Here is a 16,560-nt window from a genome sequence, read left to right on the forward strand (position 1 = left end):
AAAGGCAGCTTCCTTTTTCACCGCTGGAGAGAACCTATCTGCTCGGCCCTCCCCCTCTCTTCCCAGTCCCCCAATGGACTGGCCTTTGAGGCACCTGCAGGCATTGTGCACTCGGACACCACTGCCCGGCCTTCCCGAGCTGTCCAGCGGTCTCCCTGGTGGTCTAGTGGTTAGGATTCGGCGCTCTCACCGCCGCGGCCCGGGTTCGATTCCCGGTCAGGGAAGAGAGGCTTTTACTGAATGACATTTTTACAGAAATTCAAACAACTGCGTCTCAAAAAATATTTCTTTCAAATGTAGCTTCACTCACAGGCAATAGCGGCGTGGCTCCCCTGGCGGTAACTCCAAGCATCTTTTCAGCATGGTCCCTTACCGGAAGCTGTCGCCGCTAGAAGTGGGCCTGTGCCCCAAAAAGGAAGCTTTCTTTCTTCCAAAGCTGTAGAGAAAATATTAGTCCTGTCGCCCTGCCAAAGCCGAGCTCGCCCACCATCCCTAGCCTCATCAGACCAAGACCTTGCCCGGGACCCTGGGGCAGAGGGCTGCAGAAATGGTTGCGTACCGGTTTGGAGGAGAAAAGCAGGGGAGGGAGGGGTCGTAGCTGCTTGATTTGCATACAGAGCTGTGGTCTGCTGGGAAAGTGCAGCCTTTGGAGCTTGGCAAAGGCTTCGCAAGGGGCCCGAGCATTGCCCTCGCCCCGTTTGTTGACAGGTTCTCCTTCTATGGGCTGAAGGGCCCTGTAGCCTGATTTGAGGTTGGACGCTCTATTATTCACAGGGGTGTACCGGGCCTAGACGGTGACTGGCTGACCCGTCAGGGCATCGCCCGTTTGGAAGCCCGTTTCGGAAGCGGAGGCGGGAATCCCTGCCCAATTTTCTTTTGGGGTGGTAGGGCTGTTGGCGGGGTTGCACAAGCTCTGCCAACTTTGGCGGCTTAAGCTTGGGATGCGAGGGACATGGTACAAAAATGCAAAGGATTTCCAGGAAAAGAGTCTACGGGCAACGATTCCTTGTTGCTCTTTTCAGGTGAACTCAAGCCTCAGGGCTTTGAGGTAGGGGCACTGCCTACAGACAGCAGGAAAGGGCTTGTGCGAAGCTGCTGCCGCATTTAGGTAAGAAGAGTAAAAACCTGTACCAGGAGTGGGGCTCGAACCCACGCAGACACTTGTCCATTGGATCTTAAGTCCAACGCCTTAACCACTCGGCCATCCTGGTGAGCTGCTGTAAAGGGCTTCGAATTGAATCTTTGCTGTTTCAGCAGCAGGCGAACAAGTGGAAAACCAGCCCAGAGTGCCCCCTGCAGGAGGTTGGATGGAATTGGCTTGCGAGCGGCAAACGTCTCTCACTTAACAGCATTACAATAGCCTCCAGCTGACTGCAAGTACGGTTGCGGAAACCTCCCGGGTGCTGCAGTCGTTTCCCCGGTGGCCTAGTGGTGAGGATTTGGTGCTTTCACTGCCACGGGCCTGGCTTCGAGTCCCCGACCAGAGTGTGTGCTTTGAGTAAAGGTGGTCTAGGGCAGTCCAGAGGCAGGCTGAGCCTCGAAGGCTGGTGCAGGCCTTGGTGTGCGAGCCCGAAAAAAGGGCAGCTCCTATGTCATCCCTTCTTGCCCTCCGGCACTTGCTGTACAAGCAAAGCCCCCTTTGAACTCTGCATGGTAACCCTGCTGTGTCTCGCAGGCAGTCATGGCCTGCCGCCTTTTAATAAACGTGCTCTCCCACGAAGCAGTTCTCCTAAGGAGGGTTAGTTGTGAGTGTGCATCTTCAGCGGCAGCCTCTAGGGGGAGCTTCAGCACTGACCCACAAAAGCTCATAGCGAGGAAGGCTGTCCTTTCAGGAGAGCAAGACAGGAATATCAGCGCTTGGAAGTGAAAGCGCAAACGTTCCCAAAGTGATGCTGTCTTCAATCTCTAAGCTCCCCTTTTCGCAGACCATCACAAGTGTTTTTGTTTTCTTTCTTTCTTTCTTTATTTCTTTATTTATTTATTTATTAGCAGAAACGGCCCCGAAGACCTGCAGGCACTGGTGCCCATTGTAGCAGAGGCCCTCAGCCTTTGGACTCGGACGCCACCATCTGAGCGACACGCAACGGGGTGCACCCACCGTCCCGGGTGGTCTAGTGGTTAGGATTCGGTGCTCTCACCGCCGCGGCCCGGGTTCGATTCCCGGTCAGGGAAGGAGCTCTTTTAACAACTGACATTTTTATTTATAGCAATGCAGTTAACTGGCGACCGGAAATCTTGCTCCCAGATGCAGATTTGCGTGCACAAAATGGAGGAAGTGCCCTCAGCGCGACGCAAAACGTGTTTATGGCAGAGTCCCATTCATTCTCCTGTCGCTGCGGAAAGACTGCCCTTGACGCAAAAAAGGCAGCTTCCTTTTTCACCGCTGGAGAGAACCTATCTGCTCGGCCCTCCCCCTCTCTTCCCAGTCCCCCAATGGACTGGCCTTTGAGGCACCTGCAGGCATTGTGCACTCGGACACCACTGCCCGGCCTTCCCGAGCTGTCCAGCGGTCTCCCTGGTGGTCTAGTGGTTAGGATTCGGCGCTCTCACCGCCGCGGCCCGGGTTCGATTCCCGGTCAGGGAAGAGAGGCTTTTACTGAATGACATTTTTACAGAAATTCAAACAACTGCGTCTCAAAAAATATTTCTTTCAAATGTAGCTTCACTCACAGGCAATAGCGGCGTGGCTCCCCTGGCGGTAACTCCAAGCATCTTTTCAGCATGGTCCCTTACCGGAAGCTGTCGCCGCTAGAAGTGGGCCTGTGCCCCAAAAAGGAAGCTTTCTTTCTTCCAAAGCTGTAGAGAAAATATTAGTCCTGTCGCCCTGCCAAAGCCGAGCTCGCCCACCATCCCTAGCCTCATCAGACCAAGACCTTGCCCGGGACCCTGGGGCAGAGGGCTGCAGAAATGGTTGCGTACCGGTTTGGAGGAGAAAAGCAGGGGAGGGAGGGGTCGTAGCTGCTTGATTTGCATACAGAGCTGTGGTCTGCTGGGAAAGTGCAGCCTTTGGAGCTTGGCAAAGGCTTCGCAAGGGGCCCGAGCATTGCCCTCGCCCCGTTTGTTGACAGGTTCTCCTTCTATGGGCTGAAGGGCCCTGTAGCCTGATTTGAGGTTGGACGCTCTATTATTCACAGGGGTGTACCGGGCCTAGACGGTGACTGGCTGACCCGTCAGGGCATCGCCCGTTTGGAAGCCCGTTTCGGAAGCGGAGGCGGGAATCCCTGCCCAATTTTCTTTTGGGGTGGTAGGGCTGTTGGCGGGGTTGCACAAGCTCTGCCAACTTTGGCGGCTTAAGCTTGGGATGCGAGGGACATGGTACAAAAATGCAAAGGTTTTCCAGGAAAAGAGTCTACGGGCAACGATTCCTTGTTGCTCTTTTCAGGTGAACTCAAGCCTCAGGGCTTTGAGGTAGGGGCACTGCCTACAGACAGCAGGAAAGGGCTTGTGCGAAGCTGCTGCCGCATTTAGGTAAGAAGAGTAAAAACCTGTACCAGGAGTGGGGCTCGAACCCACGCGGACACTTGTCCATTGGATCTTAAGTCCAACGCCTTAACCACTCGGCCATCCTGGTGAGCTGCTGCAAAGGGCTTCGAATTGAATCTTTGCTGTTTCAGCAGCAGGCGAACAAGTGGAAAACCAGCCCAGAGTGCCCCCTGCAGGAGGTTGGATGGAATTGGCTTGCGAGCGGCAAACGTCTCTCACTTAACAGCATTACAATAGCCTCCAGCTGACTGCAAGTACGGTTGCGGAAACCTCCCGGGTGCTGCAGTCGTTTCCCCGGTGGCCTAGTGGTGAGGATTTGGTGCTTTCACTGCCACGGGCCTGGCTTCGAGTCCCCGACCAGAGTGTGTGCTTTGAGTAAAGGTGGTCTAGGGCAGTCCAGAGGCAGGCTGAGCCTCGAAGGCTGGTGCAGGCCTTGGTGTGCGAGCCCGAAAAAAGGGCAGCTCCTATGTCATCCCTTCTTGCCCTCCGGCACTTGCTGTACAAGCAAAGCCCCCTTTGAACTCTGCATGGTAACCCTGCTGTGTCTCGCAGGCAATCATGGCCTGCCGCCTTTTAATAAACGTGCTCTCCCACGAAGCAGTTCTCCTAAGGAGGGTTAGTTGTGAGTGTGCATCTTCAGCGGCAGCCTCTAGGGGGAGCTTCAGCACTGACCCACAAAAGCTCATAGCGAGGAAGGCTGTCCTTTCAGGAGAGCAAGACAGGAATATCAGCGCTTGGAAGTGAAAGCGCAAACGTTCCCAAAGTGATGCTGTCTTCAATCTCTAAGCTCCCATTTTCGCAGACCATCACAAGTGTTTTTGTTTTCTTTCTTTCTTTCTTTCTTTATTTCTTTATTTATTTATTTATTAGCAGAAACGGCCCCCGAAGACCTGCAGGCACTGGTGCCCATTGTAGCAGAGGCCCTCAGCCTTTGGACTCGGACGCCACCATCTGAGCGACACGCAACGGGGTGCACCCACCGTCCCTGGTGGTCTAGTGGTTAGGATTCGGCGCTCTCACCGCCACAGCCCGGGTTCGATTCCTGGTCAGGGAAGGAGCTCTTTTGACAACTGACATTTTTATTTACAGCAATGCAGTTAACTGGCGACCGGAAATCTTGCTCCCAGATGCAGATTTGCGTGCACAAAATGGAGGAAGTGCCCTCAGCGCGACGCAAAACGTGTTTATGGCAGAGTCCCATTCATTCTCCTGTCGCTGCGGAAAGACTGCCCTTGACGCAAAAAAGGCAGCTTCCTTTTTCACCGCTGGAGAGAACCTATCTGCTCGGCCCTCCCCCTCTCTTCCCAGTCCCCCAATGGACTGGCCTTTGAGGCACCTGCAGGCATTGTGCACTCGGACACCACTGCCCGGCCTTCCCGAGCTGTCCAGCGGTCTCCCTGGTGGTCTAGTGGTTAGGATTCGGCGCTCTCACCGCCGCGGCCCGGGTTCGATTCCCGGTCAGGGAAGAGAGGCTTTTACTGAATGACATTTTTACAGAAATTCAAACAACTGCGTCTCAAAAAATATTTCTTTCAAATGTAGCTTCACTCACAGGCAATAGCGGCGTGGCTCCCCTGGCGGTAACTCCAAGCATCTTTTCAGCATGGTCCCTTACCGGAAGCTGTCGCCGCTAGAAGTGGGCCTGTGCCCCAAAAAGGAAGCTTTCTTTCTTCCAAAGCTGTAGAGAAAATATTAGTCCTGTCGCCCTGCCAAAGCCGAGCTCGCCCACCATCCCTAGCCTCATCAGACCAAGACCTTGCCCGGGACCCTGGGGCAGAGGGCTGCAGAAATGGTTGCGTACCGGTTTGGAGGAGAAAAGCAGGGGAGGGAGGGGTCGTAGCTGCTTGATTTGCATACAGAGCTGTGGTCTGCTGGGAAAGTGCAGCCTTTGGAGCTTGGCAAAGGCTTCGCAAGGGGCCCGAGCATTGCCCTCGCCCCGTTTGTTGACAGGTTCTCCTTCTATGGGCTGAAGGGCCCTGTAGCCTGATTTGAGGTTGGACGCTCTATTATTCACAGGGGTGTACCGGGCCTAGACGGTGACTGGCTGACCCGTCAGGGCATCGCCCGTTTGGAAGCCCGTTTCGGAAGCGGAGGCGGGAATCCCTGCCCAATTTTCTTTTGGGGTGGTAGGGCTGTTGGCGGGGTTGCACAAGCTCTGCCAACTTTGGCGGCTTAAGCTTGGGATGCGAGGGACATGGTACAAAAATGCAAAGGTTTTCCAGGAAAAGAGTCTACGGGCAACGATTCCTTGTTGCTCTTTTCAGGTGAACTCAAGCCTCAGGGCTTTGAGGTAGGGGCACTGCCTACAGACAGCAGGAAAGGGCTTGTGCGAAGCTGCTGCCGCATTTAGGTAAGAAGAGTAAAAACCTGTACCAGGAGTGGGGCTCGAACCCACGCAGACACTTGTCCATTGGATCTTAAGTCCAACGCCTTAACCACTCGGCCATCCTGGTGAGCTGTTGCAAAGGGCTTCGAATTGAATCTTTGCTGTTTCAGCAGCAGGCGAACAAGTGGAAAACCAGCCCAGAGTGCCCCCTGCAGGAGGTTGGATGGAATTGGCTTGCGAGCGGCAAACGTCTCTCACTTAACAGCATTACAATAGCCTCCAGCTGACTGCAAGTACGGTTGCGGAAACCTCCCGGGTGCTGCAGTCGTTTCCCCGGTGGCCTAGTGGTGAGGATTTGGTGCTTTCACTGCCACGGGCCTGGCTTCGAGTCCCCGACCAGAGTGTGTGCTTTGAGTAAAGGTGGTCTAGGGCAGTCCAGAGGCAGGCTGAGCCTCGAAGGCTGGTGCAGGCCTTGGTGTGCGAGCCCGAAAAAAGGGCAGCTCCTATGTCATCCCTTCTTGCCCTCCGGCACTTGCTGTACAAGCAAAGCCCCCTTTGAACTCTGCATGGTAACCCTGCTGTGTCTCGCAGGCAATCATGGCCTGCTGCCTTTTAATAAACGTGCTCTCCCACGAAGCAGTTCTCCTAAGGAGGGTTAGTTGTGAGTGTGCATCTTCAGCGGCAGCCTCTAGGGGGAGCTTCAGCACTGACCCACAAAAGCTCATAGCGAGGAAGGCTGTCCTTTCAGGAGAGCAAGACAGGAATATCAGCGCTTGGAAGTGAAAGCGCAAACGTTCCCAAAGTGATGCTGTCTTCAATCTCTAAGCTCCCCTTTTCGCAGACCATCACAAGTGTTTTTGTTTTCTTTCTTTCTTTCTTTCTTTATTTCTTTATTTATTTATTTATTAGCAGAAACGGCCCCGAAGACCTGCAGGCACTGGTGCCCATTGTAGCAGAGGCCCTCAGCCTTTGGACTCGGACGCCACCATCTGAGCGACACGCAACGGGGTGCACCCACCGTCCCGGGTGGTCTAGTGGTTAGGATTCGGTGCTCTCACCGCCGCGGCCCGGGTTCGATTCCCGGTCAGGGAAGGAGCTCTTTTAACAACTGACATTTTTATTTATAGCAATGCAGTTAACTGGCGACCGGAAATCTTGCTCCCAGATGCAGATTTGCGTGCACAAAATGGAGGAAGTGCCCTCAGCGCGACGCAAAACGTGTTTATGGCAGAGTCCCATTCATTCTCCTGTCGCTGCGGAAAGACTGCCCTTGACGCAAAAAAGGCAGCTTCCTTTTTCACCGCTGGAGAGAACCTATCTGCTCGGCCCTCCCCCTCTCTTCCCAGTCCCCCAATGGACTGGCCTTTGAGGCACCTGCAGGCATTGTGCACTCGGACACCACTGCCCGGCCTTCCCGAGCTGTCCAGCGGTCTCCCTGGTGGTCTAGTGGTTAGGATTCGGCGCTCTCACCGCCGCGGCCCGGGTTCGATTCCCGGTCAGGGAAGAGAGGCTTTTACTGAATGACATTTTTACAGAAATTCAAACAACTGCGTCTCAAAAAATATTTCTTTCAAATGTAGCTTCACTCACAGGCAATAGCGGCGTGGCTCCCCTGGCGGTAACTCCAAGCATCTTTTCAGCATGGTCCCTTACCGGAAGCTGTCGCCGCTAGAAGTGGGCCTGTGCCCCAAAAAGGAAGCTTTCTTTCTTCCAAAGCTGTAGAGAAAATATTAGTCCTGTCGCCCTGCCAAAGCCGAGCTCGCCCACCATCCCTAGCCTCATCAGACCAAGACCTTGCCCGGGACCCTGGGGCAGAGGGCTGCAGAAATGGTTGCGTACCGGTTTGGAGGAGAAAAGCAGGGGAGGGAGGGGTCGTAGCTGCTTGATTTGCATACAGAGCTGTGGTCTGCTGGGAAAGTGCAGCCTTTGGAGCTTGGCAAAGGCTTCGCAAGGGGCCCGAGCATTGCCCTCGCCCCGTTTGTTGACAGGTTCTCCTTCTATGGGCTGAAGGGCCCTGTAGCCTGATTTGAGGTTGGACGCTCTATTATTCACAGGGGTGTACCGGGCCTAGACGGTGACTGGCTGACCCGTCAGGGCATCGCCCGTTTGGAAGCCCGTTTCGGAAGCGGAGGCGGGAATCCCTGCCCAATTTTCTTTTGGGGTGGTAGGGCTGTTGGCGGGGTTGCACAAGCTCTGCCAACTTTGGCGGCTTAAGCTTGGGATGCGAGGGACATGGTACAAAAATGCAAAGGTTTTCCAGGAAAAGAGTCTACGGGCAACGATTCCTTGTTGCTCTTTTCAGGTGAACTCAAGCCTCAGGGCTTTGAGGTAGGGGCACTGCCTACAGACAGCAGGAAAGGGCTTGTGCGAAGCTGCTGCCGCATTTAGGTAAGAAGAGTAAAAACCTGTACCAGGAGTGGGGCTCGAACCCACGCAGACACTTGTCCATTGGATCTTAAGTCCAACGCCTTAACCACTCGGCCATCCTGGTGAGCTGCTGCAAAGGGCTTCGAATTGAATCTTTGCTGTTTCAGCAGCAGGCGAACAAGTGGAAAACCAGCCCAGAGTGCCCCCTGCAGGAGGTTGGATGGAATTGGCTTGCGAGCGGCAAACGTCTCTCACTTAACAGCATTACAATAGCCTCCAGCTGACTGCAAGTACGGTTGCGGAAACCTCCCGGGTGCTGCAGTCGTTTCCCCGGTGGCCTAGTGGTGAGGATTTGGTGCTTTCACTGCCACGGGCCTGGCTTCGAGTCCCCGACCAGAGTGTGTGCTTTGAGTAAAGGTGGTCTAGGGCAGTCCAGAGGCAGGCTGAGCCTCGAAGGCTGGTGCAGGCCTTGGTGTGCGAGCCCGAAAAAAGGGCAGCTCCTATGTCATCCCTTCTTGCCCTCCGGCACTTGCTGTACAAGCAAAGCCCCCTTTGAACTCTGCATGGTAACCCTGCTGTGTCTCGCAGGCAATCATGGCCTGCCGCCTTTTAATAAACGTGCTCTCCCACGAAGCAGTTCTCCTAAGGAGGGTTAGTTGTGAGTGTGCATCTTCAGCGGCAGCCTCTAGGGGGAGCTTCAGCACTGACCCACAAAAGCTCATAGCGAGGAAGGCTGTCCTTTCAGGAGAGCAAGACAGGAATATCAGCGCTTGGAAGTGAAAGCGCAAACGTTCCCAAAGTGATGCTGTCTTCAATCTCTAAGCTCCCCTTTTCGCAGACCATCACAAGTGTTTTTGTTTTCTTTCTTTCTTTCTTTCTTTATTTCTTTATTTATTTATTTATTTATTTATTAGCAGAAACGGCCCCCGAAGACCTGCAGGCACTGGTGCCCATTGTAGCAGAGGCCCTCAGCCTTTGGACTCGGACGCCACCATCTGAGCGACACGCAACGGGGTGCACCCACCGTCCCTGGTGGTCTAGTGGTTAGGATTCGGCGCTCTCACCGCCGCGGCCCGGGTTCGATTCCCGGTCAGGGAAGGAGCTCTTTTAACAACTGACATTTTTATTTACAGCAATGCAGTTAACTGGCGACCGGAAATCTTGCTCCCAGATGCAGATTTGCGTGCACAAAATGGAGGAAGTGCCCTCAGCGCGACGCAAAACGTGTTTATGGCAGAGTCCCATTCATTCTCCTGTCGCTGCGGAAAGACTGCACTTGACGCAAAAAAGGCAGCTTCCTTTTTCACCGCTGGAGAGAACCTATCTGCTCGGCCCTCCCCCTCTCTTCCCAGTCCCCCAATGGACTGGCCTTTGAGGCACCTGCAGGCATTGTGCACTCGGACACCACTGCCCGGCCTTCCCGAGCTGTCCAGCGGTCTCCCTGGTGGTCTAGTGGTTAGGCCCGGGTTCGATTCCCGGTCAGGGAAGAGAGGCTTTTACTGAATGACATTTTTACAGAAATTCAAACAACTGCGTCTCAAAAAATATTTCTTTCAAATGTAGCTTCACTCACAGGCAATAGCGGCGTGGCTCCCCTGGCGGTAACTCCAAGCATCTTTTCAGCATGGTCCCTTACCGGAAGCTGTCGCCGCTAGAAGTGGGCCTGTGCCCCAAAAAGGAAGCTTTCTTTCTTCCAAAGCTGTAGAGAAAATATTAGTCCTGTCGCCCTGCCAAAGCCGAGCTCGCCCACCATCCCTAGCCTCATCAGACCAAGACCTTGCCCGGGACCCTGGGGCAGAGGGCTGCAGAAATGGTTGCGTACCGGTTTGGAGGAGAAAAGCAGGGGAGGGAGGGGTCGTAGCTGCTTGATTTGCATACAGAGCTGTGGTCTGCTGGGAAAGTGCAGCCTTTGGAGCTTGGCAAAGGCTTCGCAAGGGGCCCGAGCATTGCCCTCGCCCCGTTTGTTGACAGGTTCTCCTTCTATGGGCTGAAGGGCCCTGTAGCCTGATTTGAGGTTGGACGCTCTATTATTCACAGGGGTGTACCGGGCCTAGACGGTGACTGGCTGACCCGTCAGGGCATCGCCCGTTTGGAAGCCCGTTTCGGAAGCGGAGGCGGGAATCCCTGCCCAATTTTCTTTTGGGGTGGTAGGGCTGTTGGCGGGGTTGCACAAGCTCTGCCAACTTTGGCGGCTTAAGCTTGGGATGCGAGGGACATGGTACAAAAATGCAAAGGTTTTCCAGGAAAAGAGTCTACGGGCAACGATTCCTTGTTGCTCTTTTCAGGTGAACTCAAGCCTCAGGGCTTTGAGGTAGGGGCACTGCCTACAGACAGCAGGAAAGGGCTTGTGCGAAGCTGCTGCCGCATTTAGGTAAGAAGAGTAAAAACCTGTACCAGGAGTGGGGCTCGAACCCACGCGGACACTTGTCCATTGGATCTTAAGTCCAACGCCTTAACCACTCGGCCATCCTGGTGAGCTGCTGCAAAGGGCTTCGAATTGAATCTTTGCTGTTTCAGCAGCAGGCGAACAAGTGGAAAACCAGCCCAGAGTGCCCCCTGCAGGAGGTTGGATGGAATTGGCTTGCGAGCGGCAAACGTCTCTCACTTAACAGCATTACAATAGCCTCCAGCTGACTGCAAGTACGGTTGCGGAAACCTCCCGGGTGCTGCAGTCGTTTCCCCGGTGGCCTAGTGGTGAGGATTTGGTGCTTTCACTGCCACGGGCCTGGCTTCGAGTCCCCGACCAGAGTGTGTGCTTTGAGTAAAGGTGGTCTAGGGCAGTCCAGAGGCAGGCTGAGCCTCGAAGGCTGGTGCAGGCCTTGGTGTGCGAGCCCGAAAAAAGGGCAGCTCCTATGTCATCCCTTCTTGCCCTCCGGCACTTGCTGTACAAGCAAAGCCCCCTTTGAACTCTGCATGGTAACCCTGCTGTGTCTCGCAGGCAATCATGGCCTGCCGCCTTTTAATAAACGTGCTCTCCCACGAAGCAGTTCTCCTAAGGAGGGTTAGTTGTGAGTGTGCATCTTCAGCGGCAGCCTCTAGGGGGAGCTTCAGCACTGACCCACAAAAGCTCATAGCGAGGAAGGCTGTCCTTTCAGGAGAGCAAGACAGGAATATCAGCGCTTGGAAGTGAAAGCGCAAACGTTCCCAAAGTGATGCTGTCTTCAATCTCTAAGCTCCCCTTTTCGCAGACCATCACAAGTGTTTTTGTTTTCTTTCTTTCTTTCTTTCTTTATTTCTTTATTTATTTATTTATTAGCAGAAACGGCCCCCGAAGACCTGCAGGCACTGGTGCCCATTGTAGCAGAGGCCCTCAGCCTTTGGACTCGGACGCCACCATCTGAGCGACACGCAACGGGGTGCACCCACCGTCCCTGGTGGTCTAGTGGTTAGGATTCGGCGCTCTCACCGCCACGGCCCGGGTTCGATTCCCGGTCAGGGAAGGAGCTCTTTTAACAACTGACATTTTTATTTACAGCAATGCAGTTAACTGGCGACCGGAAATCTTGCTCCCAGATGCAGATTTGCGTGCACAAAATGGAGGAAGTGCCCTCAGCGCGACGCAAAACGTGTTTATGGCAGAGTCCCATTCATTCTCCTGTCGCTGCGGAAAGACTGCCCTTGACGCAAAAAAGGCAGCTTCCTTTTTCACCGCTGGAGAGAACCTATCTGCTCGGCCCTCCCCCTCTCTTCCCAGTCCCCCAATGGACTGGCCTTTGAGGCACCTGCAGGCATTGTGCACTCGGACACCACTGCCCGGCCTTCCCGAGCTGTCCAGCGGTCTCCCTGGTGGTCTAGTGGTTAGGATTCGGCGCTCTCACCGCCGCGGCCCGGGTTCGATTCCCGGTCAGGGAAGAGAGGCTTTTACTGAATGACATTTTTACAGAAATTCAAACAACTGCGTCTCAAAAAATATTTCTTTCAAATGTAGCTTCACTCACAGGCAATAGCGGCGTGGCTCCCCTGGCGGTAACTCCAAGCATCTTTTCAGCATGGTCCCTTACCGGAAGCTGTCGCCGCTAGAAGTGGGCCTGTGCCCCAAAAAGGAAGCTTTCTTTCTTCCAAAGCTGTAGAGAAAATATTAGTCCTGTCGCCCTGCCAAAGCCGAGCTCGCCCACCATCCCTAGCCTCATCAGACCAAGACCTTGCCCGGGACCCTGGGGCAGAGGGCTGCAGAAATGGTTGCGTACCGGTTTGGAGGAGAAAAGCAGGGGAGGGAGGGGTCGTAGCTGCTTGATTTGCATACAGAGCTGTGGTCTGCTGGGAAAGTGCAGCCTTTGGAGCTTGGCAAAGGCTTCGCAAGGGGCCCGAGCATTGCCCTCGCCCCGTTTGTTGACAGGTTCTCCTTCTATGGGCTGAAGGGCCCTGTAGCCTGATTTGAGGTTGGACGCTCTATTATTCACAGGGGTGTACCGGGCCTAGACGGTGACTGGCTGACCCGTCAGGGCATCGCCCGTTTGGAAGCCCGTTTCGGAAGCGGAGGCGGGAATCCCTGCCCAATTTTCTTTTGGGGTGGTAGGGCTGTTGGCGGGGTTGCACAAGCTCTGCCAACTTTGGCGGCTTAAGCTTGGGATGCGAGGGACATGGTACAAAAATGCAAAGGTTTTCCAGGAAAAGAGTCTACGGGCAACGATTCCTTGTTGCTCTTTTCAGGTGAACTCAAGCCTCAGGGCTTTGAGGTAGGGGCACTGCCTACAGACAGCAGGAAAGGGCTTGTGCGAAGCTGCTGCCGCATTTAGGTAAGAAGAGTAAAAACCTGTACCAGGAGTGGGGCTCGAACCCACGCAGACACTTGTCCATTGGATCTTAAGTCCAACGCCTTAACCACTCGGCCATCCTGGTGAGCTGCTGCAAAGGGCTTCGAATTGAATCTTTGCTGTTTCAGCAGCAGGCGAACAAGTGGAAAACCAGCCCAGAGTGCCCCCTGCAGGAGGTTGGATGGAATTGGCTTGCGAGCGGCAAACGTCTCTCACTTAACAGCATTACAATAGCCTCCAGCTGACTGCAAGTACGGTTGCGGAAACCTCCCGGGTGCTGCAGTCGTTTCCCCGGTGGCCTAGTGGTGAGGATTTGGTGCTTTCACTGCCACGGGCCTGGCTTCGAGTCCCCGACCAGAGTGTGTGCTTTGAGTAAAGGTGGTCTAGGGCAGTCCAGAGGCAGGCTGAGCCTCGAAGGCTGGTGCAGGCCTTGGTGTGCGAGCCCGAAAAAAGGGCAGCTCCTATGTCATCCCTTCTTGCCCTCCGGCACTTGCTGTACAAGCAAAGCCCCCTTTGAACTCTGCATGGTAACCCTGCTGTGTCTCGCAGGCAATCATGGCCTGCCGCCTTTTAATAAACGTGCTCTCCCACGAAGCAGTTCTCCTAAGGAGGGTTAGTTGTGAGTGTGCATCTTCAGCGGCAGCCTCTAGGGGGAGCTTCAGCACTGACCCACAAAAGCTCATAGCGAGGAAGGCTGTCCTTTCAGGAGAGCAAGACAGGAATATCAGCGCTTGGAAGTGAAAGCGCAAACGTTCCCAAAGTGATGCTGTCTTCAATCTCTAAGCTCCCCTTTTCGCAGACCATCACAAGTGTTTTTGTTTTCTTTCTTTCTTTCTTTCTTTATTTCTTTATTTATTTATTTATTAGCAGAAACGGCCCCGAAGACCTGCAGGCACTGGTGCCCATTGTAGCAGAGGCCCTCAGCCTTTGGACTCGGACGCCACCATCTGAGCGACACGCAACGGGGTGCACCCACCGTCCCGGGTGGTCTAGTGGTTAGGATTCGGTGCTCTCACCGCCGCGGCCCGGGTTCGATTCCCGGTCAGGGAAGGAGCTCTTTTAACAACTGACATTTTTATTTATAGCAATGCAGTTAACTGGCGACCGGAAATCTTGCTCCCAGATGCAGATTTGCGTGCACAAAATGGAGGAAGTGCCCTCAGCGCGACGCAAAACGTGTTTATGGCAGAGTCCCATTCATTCTCCTGTCGCTGCGGAAAGACTGCCCTTGACGCAAAAAAGGCAGCTTCCTTTTTCACCGCTGGAGAGAACCTATCTGCTCGGCCCTCCCCCTCTCTTCCCAGTCCCCCAATGGACTGGCCTTTGAGGCACCTGCAGGCATTGTGCACTCGGACACCACTGCCCGGCCTTCCCGAGCTGTCCAGCGGTCTCCCTGGTGGTCTAGTGGTTAGGCCCGGGTTCGATTCCCGGTCAGGGAAGAGAGGCTTTTACTGAATGACATTTTTACAGAAATTCAAACAACTGCGTCTCAAAAAATATTTCTTTCAAATGTAGCTTCACTCACAGGCAATAGCGGCGTGGCTCCCCTGGCGGTAACTCCAAGCATCTTTTCAGCATGGTCCCTTACCGGAAGCTGTCGCCGCTAGAAGTGGGCCTGTGCCCCAAAAAGGAAGCTTTCTTTCTTCCAAAGCTGTAGAGAAAATATTAGTCCTGTCGCCCTGCCAAAGCCGAGCTCGCCCACCATCCCTAGCCTCATCAGACCAAGACCTTGCCCGGGACCCTGGGGCAGAGGGCTGCAGAAATGGTTGCGTACCGGTTTGGAGGAGAAAAGCAGGGGAGGGAGGGGTCGTAGCTGCTTGATTTGCATACAGAGCTGTGGTCTGCTGGGAAAGTGCAGCCTTTGGAGCTTGGCAAAGGCTTCGCAAGGGGCCCGAGCATTGCCCTCGCCCCGTTTGTTGACAGGTTCTCCTTCTATGGGCTGAAGGGCCCTGTAGCCTGATTTGAGGTTGGACGCTCTATTATTCACAGGGGTGTACCGGGCCTAGACGGTGACTGGCTGACCCGTCAGGGCATCGCCCGTTTGGAAGCCCGTTTCGGAAGCGGAGGCGGGAATCCCTGCCCAATTTTCTTTTGGGGTGGTAGGGCTGTTGGCGGGGTTGCACAAGCTCTGCCAACTTTGGCGGCTTAAGCTTGGGATGCGAGGGACATGGTACAAAAATGCAAAGGTTTTCCAGGAAAAGAGTCTACGGGCAACGATTCCTTGTTGCTCTTTTCAGGTGAACTCAAGCCTCAGGGCTTTGAGGTAGGGGCACTGCCTACAGACAGCAGGAAAGGGCTTGTGCGAAGCTGCTGCCGCATTTAGGTAAGAAGAGTAAAAACCTGTTCCAGGAGTGGGGCTCGAACCCACGCGGACACTTGTCCATTGGATCTTAAGTCCAACGCCTTAACCACTCGGCCATCCTGGTGAGCTGCTGCAAAGGGCTTCGAATTGAATCTTTGCTGTTTCAGCAGCAGGCGAACAAGTGGAAAACCAGCCCAGAGTGCCCCCTGCAGGAGGTTGGATGGAATTGGCTTGCGAGCGGCAAACGTCTCTCACTTAACAGCATTACAATAGCCTCCAGCTGACTGCAAGTACGGTTGCGGAAACCTCCCGGGTGCTGCAGTCGTTTCCCCGGTGGCCTAGTGGTGAGGATTTGGTGCTTTCACTGCCACGGGCCTGGCTTCGAGTCCCCGATCAGAGTGTGTGCTTTGAGTAAAGGTGGTCTAGGGCAGTCCAGAGGCAGGCTGAGCCTCGAAGGCTGGTGCAGGCCTTGGTGTGCGAGCCCGAAAAAAGGGCAGCTCCTATGTCATCCCTTCTTGCCCTCCGGCACTTGCTGTACAAGCAAAGCCCCCTTTGAACTCTGCATGGTAACCCTGCTGTGTCTCGCAGGCAATCATGGCCTGCCGCCTTTTAATAAACGTGCTCTCCCACGAAGCAGTTCTCCTAAGGAGGGTTAGTTGTGAGTGTGCATCTTCAGCGGCAGCCTCTAGGGGGAGCTTCAGCACTGACCCACAAAAGCTCATAGCGAGGAAGGCTGTCCTTTCAGGAGAGCAAGACAGGAATATCAGCGCTTGGAAGTGAAAGCGCAAACGTTCCCAAAGTGATGCTGTCTTCAATCTCTAAGCTCCCCTTTTCGCAGACCATCACAAGTGTTTTTGTTTTCTTTCTTTCTTTCTTTCTTTATTTCTTTATTTATTTATTTATTTATTTATTAGCAGAAACGGCCCCCGAAGACCTGCAGGCACTGGTGCCCATTGTAGCAGAGGCCCTCAGCCTTTGGACTCGGACGCCACCATCTGAGCGACACGCAACGGGGTGCACCCACCGTCCCTGGTGGTCTAGTGGTTAGGATTCGGCCCGGGTTCGATTCCCGGTCAGGGAAGGAGCTCTTTTAACAACTGACATTTTTATTTACAGCAATGCAGTTAACTGGCGACCGGAAATCTTGCTCCCAGATGCAGATTTGCGTGCACAAAATGGAGGAAGTGCCCTCAGCGCGACGCAAAACGTGTTTATGGCAGAGTCCCATTCATTCTCCTGTCGCTGCGGAAAGACTGCACTTGACGCAAAAAAGGCAGCTTCCTTTTTCACCGCTGGAGAGAACCTATCTGCTCGGCCCTCCCCCTCTC

General features: G+C 54.4%; 18 non-coding genes across 18 annotated transcripts; 11 read left to right on the plus strand and 7 right to left on the minus strand.

Moving 5' to 3' along the window:
* Window positions 1-152: 152 nt before the first annotated feature.
* Window positions 153-224, plus strand: TRNAE-CUC (transfer RNA glutamic acid (anticodon CUC)). Its single transcript has one exon. It is a non-coding gene; the product is annotated as a tRNA-Glu (tRNA).
* Window positions 225-1,128: 904 nt separating this feature from the next.
* Window positions 1,129-1,211, minus strand: TRNAL-UAA (transfer RNA leucine (anticodon UAA)). Its single transcript has one exon. It is a non-coding gene; the product is annotated as a tRNA-Leu (tRNA).
* Window positions 1,212-2,100: 889 nt separating this feature from the next.
* Window positions 2,101-2,172, plus strand: TRNAE-CUC (transfer RNA glutamic acid (anticodon CUC)). The gene has a single exon. It is a non-coding gene; the product is annotated as a tRNA-Glu (tRNA).
* Window positions 2,173-2,512: 340 nt separating this feature from the next.
* Window positions 2,513-2,584, plus strand: TRNAE-CUC (transfer RNA glutamic acid (anticodon CUC)). Its single transcript has one exon. It is a non-coding gene; the product is annotated as a tRNA-Glu (tRNA).
* Window positions 2,585-3,488: 904 nt separating this feature from the next.
* Window positions 3,489-3,571, minus strand: TRNAL-UAA (transfer RNA leucine (anticodon UAA)). Its single transcript has one exon. It is a non-coding gene; the product is annotated as a tRNA-Leu (tRNA).
* Window positions 3,572-4,465: 894 nt separating this feature from the next.
* TRNAE-CUC (transfer RNA glutamic acid (anticodon CUC)) lies at window positions 4,466-4,537 on the plus strand. Its single transcript has one exon. It is a non-coding gene; the product is annotated as a tRNA-Glu (tRNA).
* A 340-nt stretch (window positions 4,538-4,877) lies between these two features.
* Window positions 4,878-4,949, plus strand: TRNAE-CUC (transfer RNA glutamic acid (anticodon CUC)). Its single transcript has one exon. It is a non-coding gene; the product is annotated as a tRNA-Glu (tRNA).
* A 904-nt stretch (window positions 4,950-5,853) lies between these two features.
* TRNAL-UAA (transfer RNA leucine (anticodon UAA)) lies at window positions 5,854-5,936 on the minus strand. The gene has a single exon. It is a non-coding gene; the product is annotated as a tRNA-Leu (tRNA).
* An 893-nt stretch (window positions 5,937-6,829) lies between these two features.
* TRNAE-CUC (transfer RNA glutamic acid (anticodon CUC)) lies at window positions 6,830-6,901 on the plus strand. The gene has a single exon. It is a non-coding gene; the product is annotated as a tRNA-Glu (tRNA).
* Window positions 6,902-7,241: 340 nt separating this feature from the next.
* Window positions 7,242-7,313, plus strand: TRNAE-CUC (transfer RNA glutamic acid (anticodon CUC)). Its single transcript has one exon. It is a non-coding gene; the product is annotated as a tRNA-Glu (tRNA).
* Window positions 7,314-8,217: 904 nt separating this feature from the next.
* TRNAL-UAA (transfer RNA leucine (anticodon UAA)) lies at window positions 8,218-8,300 on the minus strand. Its single transcript has one exon. It is a non-coding gene; the product is annotated as a tRNA-Leu (tRNA).
* Window positions 8,301-9,202: 902 nt separating this feature from the next.
* Window positions 9,203-9,274, plus strand: TRNAE-CUC (transfer RNA glutamic acid (anticodon CUC)). Its single transcript has one exon. It is a non-coding gene; the product is annotated as a tRNA-Glu (tRNA).
* A 1,293-nt stretch (window positions 9,275-10,567) lies between these two features.
* On the minus strand, window positions 10,568-10,650 carry TRNAL-UAA (transfer RNA leucine (anticodon UAA)). The gene has a single exon. It is a non-coding gene; the product is annotated as a tRNA-Leu (tRNA).
* Window positions 10,651-11,544: 894 nt separating this feature from the next.
* Window positions 11,545-11,616, plus strand: TRNAE-CUC (transfer RNA glutamic acid (anticodon CUC)). The gene has a single exon. It is a non-coding gene; the product is annotated as a tRNA-Glu (tRNA).
* A 340-nt stretch (window positions 11,617-11,956) lies between these two features.
* Window positions 11,957-12,028, plus strand: TRNAE-CUC (transfer RNA glutamic acid (anticodon CUC)). Its single transcript has one exon. It is a non-coding gene; the product is annotated as a tRNA-Glu (tRNA).
* Window positions 12,029-12,932: 904 nt separating this feature from the next.
* TRNAL-UAA (transfer RNA leucine (anticodon UAA)) lies at window positions 12,933-13,015 on the minus strand. The gene has a single exon. It is a non-coding gene; the product is annotated as a tRNA-Leu (tRNA).
* Window positions 13,016-13,908: 893 nt separating this feature from the next.
* Window positions 13,909-13,980, plus strand: TRNAE-CUC (transfer RNA glutamic acid (anticodon CUC)). The gene has a single exon. It is a non-coding gene; the product is annotated as a tRNA-Glu (tRNA).
* A 1,293-nt stretch (window positions 13,981-15,273) lies between these two features.
* Window positions 15,274-15,356, minus strand: TRNAL-UAA (transfer RNA leucine (anticodon UAA)). The gene has a single exon. It is a non-coding gene; the product is annotated as a tRNA-Leu (tRNA).
* Window positions 15,357-16,560: the final 1,204 nt, after the last annotated feature.

Source organism: Ambystoma mexicanum, chromosome 5p (genome assembly GCF_040938575.1).
Source record: "Ambystoma mexicanum isolate Mex_15411 chromosome 5p, UKY_AmexF1_1, whole genome shotgun sequence".
Lineage (NCBI taxonomy): Eukaryota > Metazoa > Chordata > Amphibia > Caudata > Ambystomatidae > Ambystoma > Ambystoma mexicanum.